The sequence below is a fragment of the Molossus molossus genome, unplaced genomic scaffold (assembly GCF_014108415.1).
Source record: "Molossus molossus isolate mMolMol1 unplaced genomic scaffold, mMolMol1.p scaffold_m16_p_1, whole genome shotgun sequence".
Taxonomy (NCBI): domain Eukaryota; kingdom Metazoa; phylum Chordata; class Mammalia; order Chiroptera; family Molossidae; genus Molossus; species Molossus molossus.
Window position 1 is genome coordinate 161,905,974 of NW_023425344.1, and position 13,283 is coordinate 161,919,256.

A 13,283-nucleotide genomic window follows, 5' to 3' on the forward strand; every position below is an offset into this window, starting at 1 on the left:
GGTCACCAAGTGGATTCCAAATCAGGGCACATACCCAGGTTGTGGGCCTGATCCCCAGTGTGGGGCATGCAGGAGGTGGCCAATCAATGTTCTCTCTCATCGATTTCTCTCTCTCTCTCTCTCTCTCTTCCTCTCTTTTTAAAAGCAACAAAGAAAAAAAAAATTTTTAATGGTCTAGCCCTGACTGGTTTGACTCAGTGGTTAGAGCGTCGGCCTGCATTCCAGAGAGACCCGGGTTTAGTTCCCGCTAAGGGCACGTACCTCGGTTGCAGTTTGTCCCCGGCCCTGGTTGGGTCATGTGGGAGGCAGCCACTCGATGTGTCCCTTTCACATTGATGTTTCTCTCGCTCTCTCTTCCTCCCACTCCGAACAAAAAATGGAAAAATATCCTCGGGTGAGGATAAAAAAAAAAAAATGGTCTAATAGAATTTTATATATACTTCTTGGTTCCGTGGGACCATTTCGTGGTTTCAAAAGGAAGTAGCAGTAAGTACAAGGAATAAGCAAGAGTTCCTCTGACCTATCATCTATAACATGTCATATCAGTCCTGAGGTTCTGCACTGTGCATTAGGAGTCATCTATTATAGATGGCCTGTCCTCATCCTCGTTCCACAGTGGAAGGAAGGAAAGTCTGCCATCAGGGAACGAGTCTAACTTACTCTGTAAAGTAGAAAGGAAATTGCAAACGGTAACAGTAGCTGAGTAATCTTCTCTAAGTAGATTTTCTTCCATTTTTCTCTTGGGAGTCAGAATGATGCTCTCCCAAAAGGATAATGTTTGATAGGTAAGAACAATCTTATTTAATCTAATAAGGGAATGAGAACATCACAGAAAGCAAAATTCAATAGAGGAAAATCAAATGGAGCAAAGGAGAACTGTGTGTCGTTGGGTTAATAGAATAGGAGGTGGGGTGTCAAAAGTCCCTCATTTTTTTTCCTGCTTAATCAAATTAATTTAAGTGTGGGAAAAGTTGTAAAATAAAAATATATCTCCTTCCCCCACAATATAATGGAAGCCTATCAAAAAGTATCATAATGGCATTAAGATTTTAAGGTTTTTTTTAAAGTACATTGTAATTAATTTTGTAAGAGAAAGAATAATGAATTCCATTCTGACCACATGGAGAACAGATTTTTTTCCTTCTTGTATAAGAAACTATATTATGCAATATATACTATCTTTCCATTTTGGGTCGAGAAAACCACTGAAAAGACAGCTGAAACTTCACATCCAGTTCTCATAATTGCTCATAAGAATGTGGGAAGGAAAAAGTAAGGTTGTATCCATTGTCACTGAGACTCTTGATAGGTGTTTGGTGGAGATTTAGTTATCAGAAGAGCAGATGTCTCTCAGATTCACAACAGTATCATACATATAAATACTTTGGAGGGGACAAGGAGCTAGATTCTTCATAAGCTATATAGTCATTCCTCGCCACTTCGCACTTTGACTTTTGCGACTTCACTCTATCGCAGTTTTTTCAAATATATTCATTAAAAAGTTGATCGAGACAGTGAAAATGATACAGCGCATGCTCGGTTGTCTGAGTCAATTATACAATCCTGTATTACAATTACAATTAAAGTTACTAAACGTATGGACTGTCAGCCTATGTATTGGAGCACCCCAGGAATCCTTCAACACCAGGTGCAACCGCTAGAGTCTGGAATGGACTAACCACAATAAACGAGGGACGACTGTATTGCTATCCATGTTACTTAAAAAGGATGGTACTGTTTATCATCATACTGCTATTCAGATTTTATGACCACCAATCAGGAAAAAGTGTCAACTAAATACATGAAAAATTTTGTATGTATAGTTGATCCCTTGAAATCTGAAGTAGCAAGAAGAGAAGGGAAGTAAAAAGTATCAGTAAGTGTTCTAAGAAGTCACAGAAACAGTTGCACAGGTATTATGGCCCCACTTACCAAAGGAAATTATTTCTTGTTTTTGTCTTTAAAAACTATGAAACTGCTCTTGTACAGTTTTCAGAACCTCCACTAGAAATGAAGTAATAGAAAAGGTATGACACTCAGTCAGTTAAAGTAATTAGCAAGAGAGAAAGAGAAAACACTTCCTAAGGGATCTGTGGCAGTCCGGCATCATTGCACAGTGGAAGACTGTTCTCAGTTTTGCATCACAGAAGCCAAGTTTGATCACCAGGAGGTGATTTTGAATGTAGGTAAATGAATCAGATTAACCAAAATCCCCAAATATTGATTCATACACCTGAGTGCTACATTTTTTTCTTTAAATTCAGAATATAGGATATGTATTTCTAGGCATCAAGATGCATATCAATTTGTTTTTCACAACTCTATTACCTCAAAATGAAGATGTCTGAAAAGACACAGACTTATAAAGTGGTGACGCATGTGTGAAGCCAGAGAAAAGGGAGTCTAACCATTTTGCCCTCTGTTTGACCCCAACTATGATAAAACCTGAAGAATTTTTAATGATATTGTTGATCCAATGCAGCCGCTGATTATGTGCTGAAAAGGTCTTACCACCCATTTCCAATAATGCTTATTACTTTACAAAATCTTCTACCATTAAAACACTCCCATATAATGGACATGTTTTCATTATAGGTTATATTTTATTAATTATACTTTGATTGTTGTGTGTGTGTTTTTTCACAGACATACTTTTAAGTCCCTCAAGAGATTAAAGAAGGAAAACTAGTCAGATCTCATCACAAATATGAATTACTTTATGGCCTTTTTATGATTTAGAAGCTTTTCATTGGTAGCTAGTCTCATTCACTTTGTGTTAAGTGTTTTTATTTTGAGCTTTTGATATACTATTTAAATTACAGGCTGTTTATTTTGTTAAAACCTCAAGATTGCTGTGCCCTGGCTGACTGCAGATATTATCTATGTGGACAGAACAGATACAAAACTTCATAAAAATGTTCTTATGCATCAGTGATTCTGGAATAGCATCTACTTTTTTATTATTGGCTATAAAAACATATTCTATAAATTTAGATATTTTCAACTGTAGATAACAGAAAAGCCATCTTAAACTGACTTATATAATAAGACTTTTCATTAGTTCCTATAACAAGAAGTGCAAAGCAAGTAGCAGTCCAGGGCTGGTTTATTCACTGGCTCAATGACATCATCAAAAATCTAAGTAGTTATGAGTTTTCAGCTCAACAAGCCCCAAAATAACTGCTGTTCTGCCTGATCATGGCCAGTGAGATAGACAGGTAAACAGACAAACCTAGAATCACTTGCAACGTATCAGTCACCAGCCATGAACATGATTTATTCCTTCTGGCTTATTATTTTGTAAGAGCAAGATGACCTTCCCCAGAGGACTCCCTGGCATATTTCTCTCCCATCTCATTGACTCGTACTGTACATATCAGGTCCATGTCTAAATCAATCACTAGCAAGGGCAATGGAAACAAACTTATTGTTTTAGATGAGCTACTGACTTCCAAACTTTACTATGCCTCAGAATCACCTAGAGGCATAGTAAATATAGATCATGAGTTCCCACCAAAAAATGTTCTATCAGTATATCTTTGGTAGGTGAGATAATTTACATTTTCATAAGTGCACATATGATTCTATTTAGTGTTTACTGATCATCTGAAAGAATATACAGGAGCTCAAAAGGCCTCTTCTGGAATCTTCAGTACCTGGTGCATAAGAAGAATCAAAGTCAGTGACCATCATGGTAACAAAAGTTTCAAGCTAAGTGATATTAAGAAACAAACAAAAAAACAAAAAAACAAATTTGACCCAAGATTGGCATATATAGGAAAAGTTTTTATTATAAGACACATGGTAATTGGCTGAATGTAAACATTAGTAAAATGCATTGTACTTTGAGCTTATTGCTCAAGATCAAACTAGGCCCTTTGAAGCCTAGGAAAGGTGAAAATCAAACAAAAAAATCAAATATAATTTAAAAGCTGCAAGCATTTTTTTTTCCCTTTCTACTTTGCAGAAAGAGAAGAATCTGTGCAGGACAATATTTTATTTGGGGAAAACAATCTCCAGGAGCCATGGGAGGAATGAGCAATGCATGTGAGGCCAGGCAAGGAAGTAGAGAGACGAAATGAACTGTGTTTTCCTTGCATTCTCCAGAAGAGGTTGGAATGCCCAGGTACCACACAGTTTGGAACAGAACTGCCACACAGTGCTTCTCAAACTTGAATGTGTCTGTGCATTATTTGGGAATCTTATGAAAATGCAGATTACAATTTAGGAAGTCAGGAGCAAAGCATGAGATTGTGTGTTTTTAACAATTTCCCAGATGCCATCAATACTATTGGAACCAGAGCTCATTTTGAGTAGTGAAGTTATATAATCAGTTTCAAACACGTTTAAGTAGACTTACCACAATTGTCCATAGAAGAAGTGCCTAGGAGCTCATGAACTGGCAACAAGAAGCTAGTGGACAGCTGTAGAAAGCGAACTAAAAACTATATTAGGGTAATATAATGGGTATCAGGGAAATCAGTAAAAAGAATATCTCAATAGTCCACGAGAGAGCTGACAAAAGTCTGAACTAATTAACCATGAAGCTGAAGAGGAAAAAAACATTTCAAAAGAGATATTTATACTGTAGAAAAAAAGAAACTGATAATTTTTCATTCATGATATATACATGTACAGGGAAAGCAAAAAACAAAAACAAAAAAAACAAAAACAAAAAACAAAATCTGACCTGGAATAAATGAACTGGTAAGTTGTCATTCACCAAGATAAGGTACAAAGAGGAGAATAAAAAATTACAGAGAGATGAGTTCAGTTTCAAATGTGTTGAAGACTCAAGAGCTTGAAAAGTACACACACACACACACACACACACACACACAAGGGGTGGGGGGAGTTGTATGGTTGGGTCTGGAGCAGGTTGAGATCAAGATTTTGAAAATGTCAGGGTATAGGAGATAGTTAAAACCATTGGGGCAAGATAGTCCAAGGATTATAAATGAGAAGAAAGAGATATGAAGAAAATCATAATCAATATTTACATTTAAGGGACCCACTGAGAAAAGTAATCTAACAAAAGAGAATAGGAACTAGTGATCAAAGTGAGGAGTATAGAAATGGAAGGGCGGCATTGTTTCAAAGAGGCCCCAGAGGTCAAATTAGGTGGGGACCATCACTCCTTTACTGGGTCATCAGGAATCACCACTGACCTCAGCAGAGGGAAAATGGAAGTGGGGAAAACAGATAAATTAATCTTTTTAAAAGAGGAAAATTATAGTATGGGTACAAAAAAAAATATGATATAGATTATATCTACCAGGGGTTATAACACCTACAGAGAAAAAAGATATCCACAGGGCATAGTAGATGGACTCAAGGGATGTAGTTAACCCGCTTCAAATTCCCAGGAGCAAGAAATGTTGCTAACAATTCCACATTGTCAGAGCATTTGGATTTATATTTGCAAGTGTGTCAAGTAGAGAAAAAAAAAAACACAAAAAACTAGAGCCGCTGAGAATATTTTTTTGATAAGTGCACAAAACTAAGATGTTTCATGAATAAAATCTAAAACAAGTAGTGAAAGCAGGGGACACAGTGGGAAGGAGTAGAGGGAGGTGGGGGAGGGTATGGGGGGATAAATGGTGAGGAACAGAGACTTGGGGTGGCGAACGCACACTACAGCGTACAGATGATGCGTTGTGGAATTGTGCAGCTGAAACCTGTATAACCAGCGATTTTGTTAACCAGCATCACCCCAATAAATTCAAATAAGAGGAAAATAAAAGATATGGTGAAATAGGAGCAGCCTTAAGAAAGGGATCAGATTTGTTTGGGTTTCGGAGAGAGCGCGAGCTGTGGAACTAAGACAATAGGTCAAAGTATCTGCCAATTCATTTGATTTAGAGGGAGGGAAGGCTTGCAACTGATGTAAGTGACAGCTGAAAATTTGCCCAAGATGGGACTTTACGCCACAGGATGTGCTGTGCAGAGCGGAAGCGCTCAGAGACCTGGCAGCGCAATGCCATGCGGTCGTCGGGCAGGACTGGCGGCACACGTGCTGTCATCTCATCGGGCAGGACGGGCCGCACACATTCGTGCCAGGAGTCCTCAAACAAGAAGACAACGGGGAACACAGAGAGCCAGACCAGCCTCAAAGACCCAGCAGTAAAGCTGACGGTGGGAAATCTGGACCTTCTACTTAGACTCAGGAAAACCTAGGTAAGACGTGCCAGAAGGGCAGACTCAGAGGAGGGGAAGACATTCAAAGAAAAACGGAGCTTCCACAGGTAACGACGTTTGTACTCAGAGACTAGCGCAGTGGAAAACTGGGATGGTCTGAACATGACCCAGGTTGGAGCCTGGGCCTGCTCCAGAAAGCATAATTACATGCCTACAAAGAACAGCTTTAGTTAAGAGGAATGAAGAGAGATCTAGGAAAATCAATGAAAAAGAAGAAAAGCAGAGAACTGTACATTCCCATTAATTATTTTAAAAGCAAAAAAAAGGAAATGGAAGTAGAAATTAGGGCAATAGAAATAAAGAAGTAAAAAAAAAAAAAAACAAACAAAAAAAACCACATAACCCATACATACACACACAAAAGTTTTGTGCATCATAAACCAAAACAAGGGCATATAAAAAAGGTTAAATATAAGGAAGGCTGGGGAAACTGCCTATGTAATTAAAGGAGAAATGAGAAGAAATGGATGAAATTAAGTCTATTGTTTTTAGGAACCACTGTGATATGATTGAATGCAGAGGTAAATTTGTTTTACTTGTACAGTGTCAGGTTTAAGAAAAATTGTAAATGAGTGACATCGAAATGGCATTTATATTTTAAAAAATATACTGTTCAGAATCAAAGGAGATAATGCGAGTAAACGTGTTTTGATGAAGTTAAGTGCTGTACATGGAAGGTGGTATTATTATCTTTATCTTGTGATTCTGGTGCTGGTTTCTAGTCCTTATCCCCTTCTTTATAGCTAAGCAATTTGAATGCATTCTATGGCGAGGATGTCATTATCTTGAAGCTAAGGCTCTACTACATTCTAAATATATCTCATCTAAGTATGTACATTCTGACAGCTCATTTGCAACGTTACCAAGAAGGCTCTCAATCAGTTTTTCTAGCGTAACTTGTTTTTGATTAAAAGAAAACTAACTTTCCGTGTACTCTTTCTTAACATGCTTATTTGCTGAATGTTTGTATTCCTTTTTCAACGAGAAGAACAAAAACGGGAGGCTATACACCAAAGGCGCCGTGTTAGTAGATTTTAAAATGTAAGTACAATGAATCAATATCCCACGTTATGGAATTCTGTTCTAAATATTCCTACTAAAACACAACTCTGTCTCCCAGTTTATAGTAAAAGTGAAAAACTGTACAAGTGATGAAATAAAATAAAAATTATGATACAATGATAGAATTACTCTACAGAAATATTCAAGAATCAGAGTACATACATGTAGGTGCTATATTTACTCTTTCCTTAAAAATTAATTTAGAAAAATTTCAGACCACCCATATTGGAAAGATACTACGGTTGAACCATATGAAATTGCCAGTATGTTTTGGCCTACAAAGTATCAATTTCTATGGTTAAACCTATATTAAATATCTCTGATTACTTAGCATTTTGAAAATAATCTCAGCATATTAGTTACAATTCAAGATGCTCCTGAAACCTCAATTAAATATGATAAAAAATTCTGTTAAGCCCTGGCCAGTTTGGCTCAGTGGTTGGAGCGTCAGCCTGTGGACCAGAGAGTCCCAGGTTTGGTTCCCACTAGAGGCACACACCAAAAAAAAAAATTCTGTTAAATTTTTAAAATAACCTCCTGATATATTTATATAGCATCTATTTTCCAATGGATTTGGACTTACTTATATTAAACATTTTTTGTTATTGCTGTCTCTCCTCAGGTCAAGTCACATATATTTAAACTTTATATGAAAGATTCAGCATAAAAAAAAGTGAGCCTCAACAAACATAGAATTGGAACCTAAGCCTTTGCTTCCATTAGGCACAAAATCAGTTTGCTAAATTCTATGTACAATTTAAAAAAGCTACATATGTCTGAAAATAAAACTGCCATTCCAAAATTAGGAAACCTCACAGAGGACTTTACTGCTATGCGGAGTCAGAATTTCCCAGATCATTTACAGATGAATAAAAATGAGCAGACAATGAACATATTTTACTTCTCAAGCCAATGTTGCCTGTGAGCACATGTTGCAAAGGTAGATGATTTGTTTTATGGAATAAGAGAAAATAAATGCACTAACAATTTTATGACCCTTTTCACAAAACTGTTGTGAAATAATAATAGGCCATTTGACATTATTTTAGAGCCATCTAAAATTCTTTAGAAAGTGTCCTTATTAAAGCCATTATATTCCAACATGAATTTATTCCAGATATGTAAGCTGATTCAATGTTGGAAAAGCAATCAAAGTAAGCCTCTAGATCAACAAGCTGACAAAAGAAATCATGTGTTCTTTCAATTGACCCAAGAAAGCCATTTGACAAAAGACAACACCCATTTTTCAGCACGTTAGGAATAGAAGCGAATTACGTCCATTTGATAGAGTATCTACATACACCTGCAGCCAACACCATACTAACAATGAGAGACTGAGTAGTTTTCCTACCATAGGGAACAAGGATATCTGACTTCCCTATTCTAAACAGTGAAGCTCAGTAGTTTAAAGCAAGAAAAATAAACAAAAGGAAGAAATATAACTGTTCTAGTCAAAGATGACATGATGGTCTACATACCAAATCCCAGGGAACTTGCCTAAAAGATAAATAAAAAGGAAAAGAAACTCTTAAATCTAATAAGTGAGTTCAGCAATGCCACAGGATCAACACACAAAAATCATCTGCACTCCTATATACTAACAATGAACATGTAGAAGCTGAAATTAAAAAGGCAATACTGTTTATAATCATTCCAAAGAAAATGAATACTGAGGTATATACGTAAAAATATGAGTAAAAATTTTGTTTGATATTTATAAAATGAAGATGAAAGAACTTTTTAAAGACCTAAATAAATATTTCAAGAGTAAGTGTCATTTCATCTCAAATTAATCTATTGGTTTAATGAAATTTCTGCCAAAATTCCAGCAAAGATTTTGTAGGCACAGCCCTAGCCGGTTTGGCTCAGCGGTTAGAGTGTCAGCCTGTGGTCCGGAGAGACCCGAGTTCTGTTCCAGCTAAGGGCATGTACCTCGGTTGCAGTTTGTCCCCGGCCCTAGTTGGGTCGTGCGGGTGGTGACCACTTGATGTGTCCCTTTCACGTCAATGTTTTTCTCTCTTTCTTCCTCTCTCTCCCTCCCACTCTATCTAAACAAAGAATGGGAAAATGTCCTCAGGCGAAGATAAAAAAAAAAAAAAAAGATTTTGTAGGCACAGACAAGTTTATTCTAAAGTTTATATGGGATGTACAAGCCCTCTACTATCTAAAATAGTCTTTACAAAGAAAAAGGAGGGATTATTCTACTTGATATTAAGGCTTACTATAGCCCGGCTGGTGTGGCTCAGTGGTTGAGCATTGACCCGTGCACCAAGAGGTCGCTGGCCAGTTTGATTCCCAGTCAGGGCACGTACCCAGGTTGTGGGCCTGATCCCCAGTGGGGGGCACGCAGGAGGTGGTCAATCGATGCTCTCTCTCATCGATGTTTCTATCTCTCTCTTCCTTTTCCTTTCTCTCTCTAAAAAAAAATCACTAAAGAAAATTTTTTTTAAAAAAAGGCTTACTATACAGCTAAAGTAATAACAATGACAGGCTATTAGTGGAAGACTAGACACATAAATCCATAGGACAGAATAAATAACATGCATATAGACCCACATAGATGTGCCCAACTGATTTCTGATAAAGATATAAAAGCAATTTGATGGAGAAAAGATAGGCTTTTCAACAAATGGCGATGAAAATACAAGAAATCCATAGGCAAAAATGTGAACTTCATATTTAATATAAAAATTAATTCAAAATGATCATAGGCCTAGATGAAAACTTTTAGAAGAAACACAGAAGAAAATCTGGGGGAATCTATGTCTGGTCATGGGGTTTTTAGACTTGAACTAAACAGCCTGATTGTTAAAAAAAAAATTGATAAATTAGATCTCACCAAAACTTTTGCTCTGTAAAATTCCATGTGAGGATAATGAAAAGCTACAGAATTGGAAATAATGTGTGCAAACCACATATTCAACAAAGGATAGGTATCTAAAATAAACTTAAATTTAAACAGTAAACATATAACCTGATAATAAATGGGTAAAAAAAATTATAAAGGTATAGTTTACTGAAAAAGAAATAGAAATGGAAAATACACCCAAGAAACATTATTCAACATTAGGAAAATGCAAATAAAAACCACAATAAGATATCACTATTATCTTATCATAGAAATATAAAAAAAGTAGTGAAAATACCAAGGAGCCAGAGAAATTGACCATTCATACATTGATGGTGGGAATGCAAAAATGGCACAATTACTTCAGAAAAGTTATATGGTTTCTTACTTAAAAAAAAAACAAACCACAATCACCATGTACAGTTCAACAATTGTACTCTAGGGCATTTGTCCCTGAAAAATAAAACTGTCAATAAATATAGGATTTTAATCCATAATAGCAGTTTTATTTATGATAGTACAGTCATACCTTGTTTTCTTGTGCTTTTTTTTTTTTTTTACTAATTGACGATTTGTGGCAAGCGAGTCTATCGGCACCACTTTTCCAACAGCACTTGCTTACTTTGTGTCTCTGTATCACATTTTAGTAATCCCCACAATATTTCTAACTTTTTCCTACTTATTATATTTGCTTTGGTGATCTGTGATCAGTTAGCACCATCAACATTGAGGCAAGACCCAGCAAAAAGATTGTTACTCACTGACAGCTCATATAATGGTTAGCATTTTTTAGCAATAAAGTATTTTTCATGAAGGTGTGTACATTGTTTTTTATACATCATTTTATTGCACACTCAATAGATGACAGCATAGTGTAAACATTTTTTTTTTAATCCTCACCCGAGGATATTTTTCCATTTATCTTCAGATGGAGTGAGAGGGAGGGAGAGAGAGAGAGAGAAACATCAATGTGAGAGAAACACACGATTGGCTGCCTTCCGCACGACCCCAACCAGGGCGAGGGACGAACTGAAACCGAGGTAAGTGCCCTTGGCTGGAATTGAACCCACAATTTTTTGGTCCGTGGGCCGACGCTCTAACCACTGAGCCAAACTGGCCAGAGCATAATGTAATATTTTATATAAACTGGGAAACAAAAATATTTATGTGACTCACTTTATTGTGATTTTCACTTTATTGCAGTGGTCTGGAACTGAACCCGCAGCATCTCCGAGATATACCTGCACATATAAAGCCCAAACCTGGATAGCCAGATACTGGAAATGGCCAATGCTGGAAACCACAGATAACTTTCAACATTAGAATTTGGAAATAACATGTGAATAGTTAAAGTGTTACATACATGCCATGGAACACTACTCAGAAATAAAAGGAAACCATTATTGATGCATGGAACAATTTTGAAGGGTCTCCATGAAATTATGCTGACTGAAAAAAGTTCATCCTAAAAGGTTATATGTTGTGTGACTCCATTTATAGAACATTTGGAAATGACAAAAATTCAGAAAAGGAGAACAGATTAATGGTTACCAGGAATTTAGTGACATGGTGAATACAGGAAAAGGAGGTGGGTGTGACTACAATAGGGTTAAGGCTACATGAGGGATCCTTGTAGTTATAAAATATTTAGTAACCTGATTAGTGGTGAATAAAAACTACACATGTGACAAAACTATGTAGAATTCTCCAAATAGGACATACAAATGTCCAAGAGACATATGAAAAAATGCTCATCATTAATCATCAGAGAGATGCAAATTAAAATGACTATGAGGTATCACCTCATACTTGCCAGAATGGCTGCCATCAAGATATCATCAAACAAGTGTTGGTGAGGGTGTGGAGAAAAGGGGACGCTAGTACACTGCTGGTGGGAATGCAGACTGGTGCAGCCACTGTGAAAAACAGTATGGAGTTTCCTCAATAAATTTAGAATGGAACTACCATTGGGCCAGTGATCCCACTTCTAGGAATATATTCTAAGAGGCCTGAAACACCAACCAGAAAGAACATTTGTACCCCCATGTTCATAGCAGTGCTATTTACAATCACTAAGATCTGGAAACAGCCAAGTGCCCAGCAGTAGATGAGTGGATAAAAAAGCTGTAGTGAATTTACACAATGAAATACTATGCAGCTATAAAAATAGAAGGGTCTCTTACCCTTTGAGACAGCATGAAGGGACCTGGAGAGCATTATGCTAAGTGAAATGAGCTAGTCAGAGAAAGACAAGTATTACATTAGCTCACTTATATGTGGAATCTAATGGACAAAATAAATTGACAAACAAGATAGATCCAGAGACAGACCGATGAATCTCAGAGGGAAGGGGGGATTAGAGATCAGGAAAAGATTAACCGGAGAACTTATTCTCATATATACACAACCCTTAGACACAGACAATATTGCAGTGAAGGCCAGGGAAGGGAGGGGAGCAGAGTGGAGGGGTCAATGGGGGGAAAAAGGGAGGATATCTGTAATACTTTTAATAAAGATAAATTAAAATAAAAAAATAAAAGTCATTCCTAAAGCTTAAAAACTATGTAGAATTAAATGTATACATACATTTAGAAATGAGTATGTGTAAAACTGGGCAATAAGTAAAGCTAGTGAATAAGATCTGTAGATTATATCAATGTCAATATGCTGATGTGAGGTTGTGCTAGTTTTGCAAATTGTTACCATTGTGGGACACTGAGTGAAGAGTATAATGACATATATTTGTTATTTCTTACAAACACATTTTTTTTTTTTGGTTAATCTTTACCTGAGGATATTTTTCCATTGATTTTTTTATACAGTGAAAAGGAGAGAGAGATAGGGATGGAGAGAGAGAGAAACATCAATGTGAGAGAGACACATCAATTGGTTACCTTGTACACGACCCCTACTAGGACTGGGGATCGAACCTGCAACCCAGGTAAATGCCCTTGACCAAGAATAGAACTTGTGACCCTCCAGTCCGTAGGCCGATGCTCTAACCACTGAGCCAAACAGGCCAGGGCCCAAATGCAATTTAATCTACCACTGTTCAGTAAAACTCTCAATTAAAATAACTATTAGAAAAAAGAAAATTTACATTTGAGAGACAAAAACTAAATATATTTTCCATGATATTGTCACCCTCCCCCCCCCAATTTTGTATATAAAACAA

The 13,283-nt window shown here is 36.7% G+C and overlaps 1 protein-coding gene across 1 annotated transcript in view; it reads right to left on the bottom strand.

The window, feature by feature from the left end:
• LOC118617367 (E2F-associated phosphoprotein-like) overlaps positions 1–13,283 on the bottom strand; it is a 135,603-nt gene that overhangs the window by 66,087 nt on the left and 56,233 nt on the right.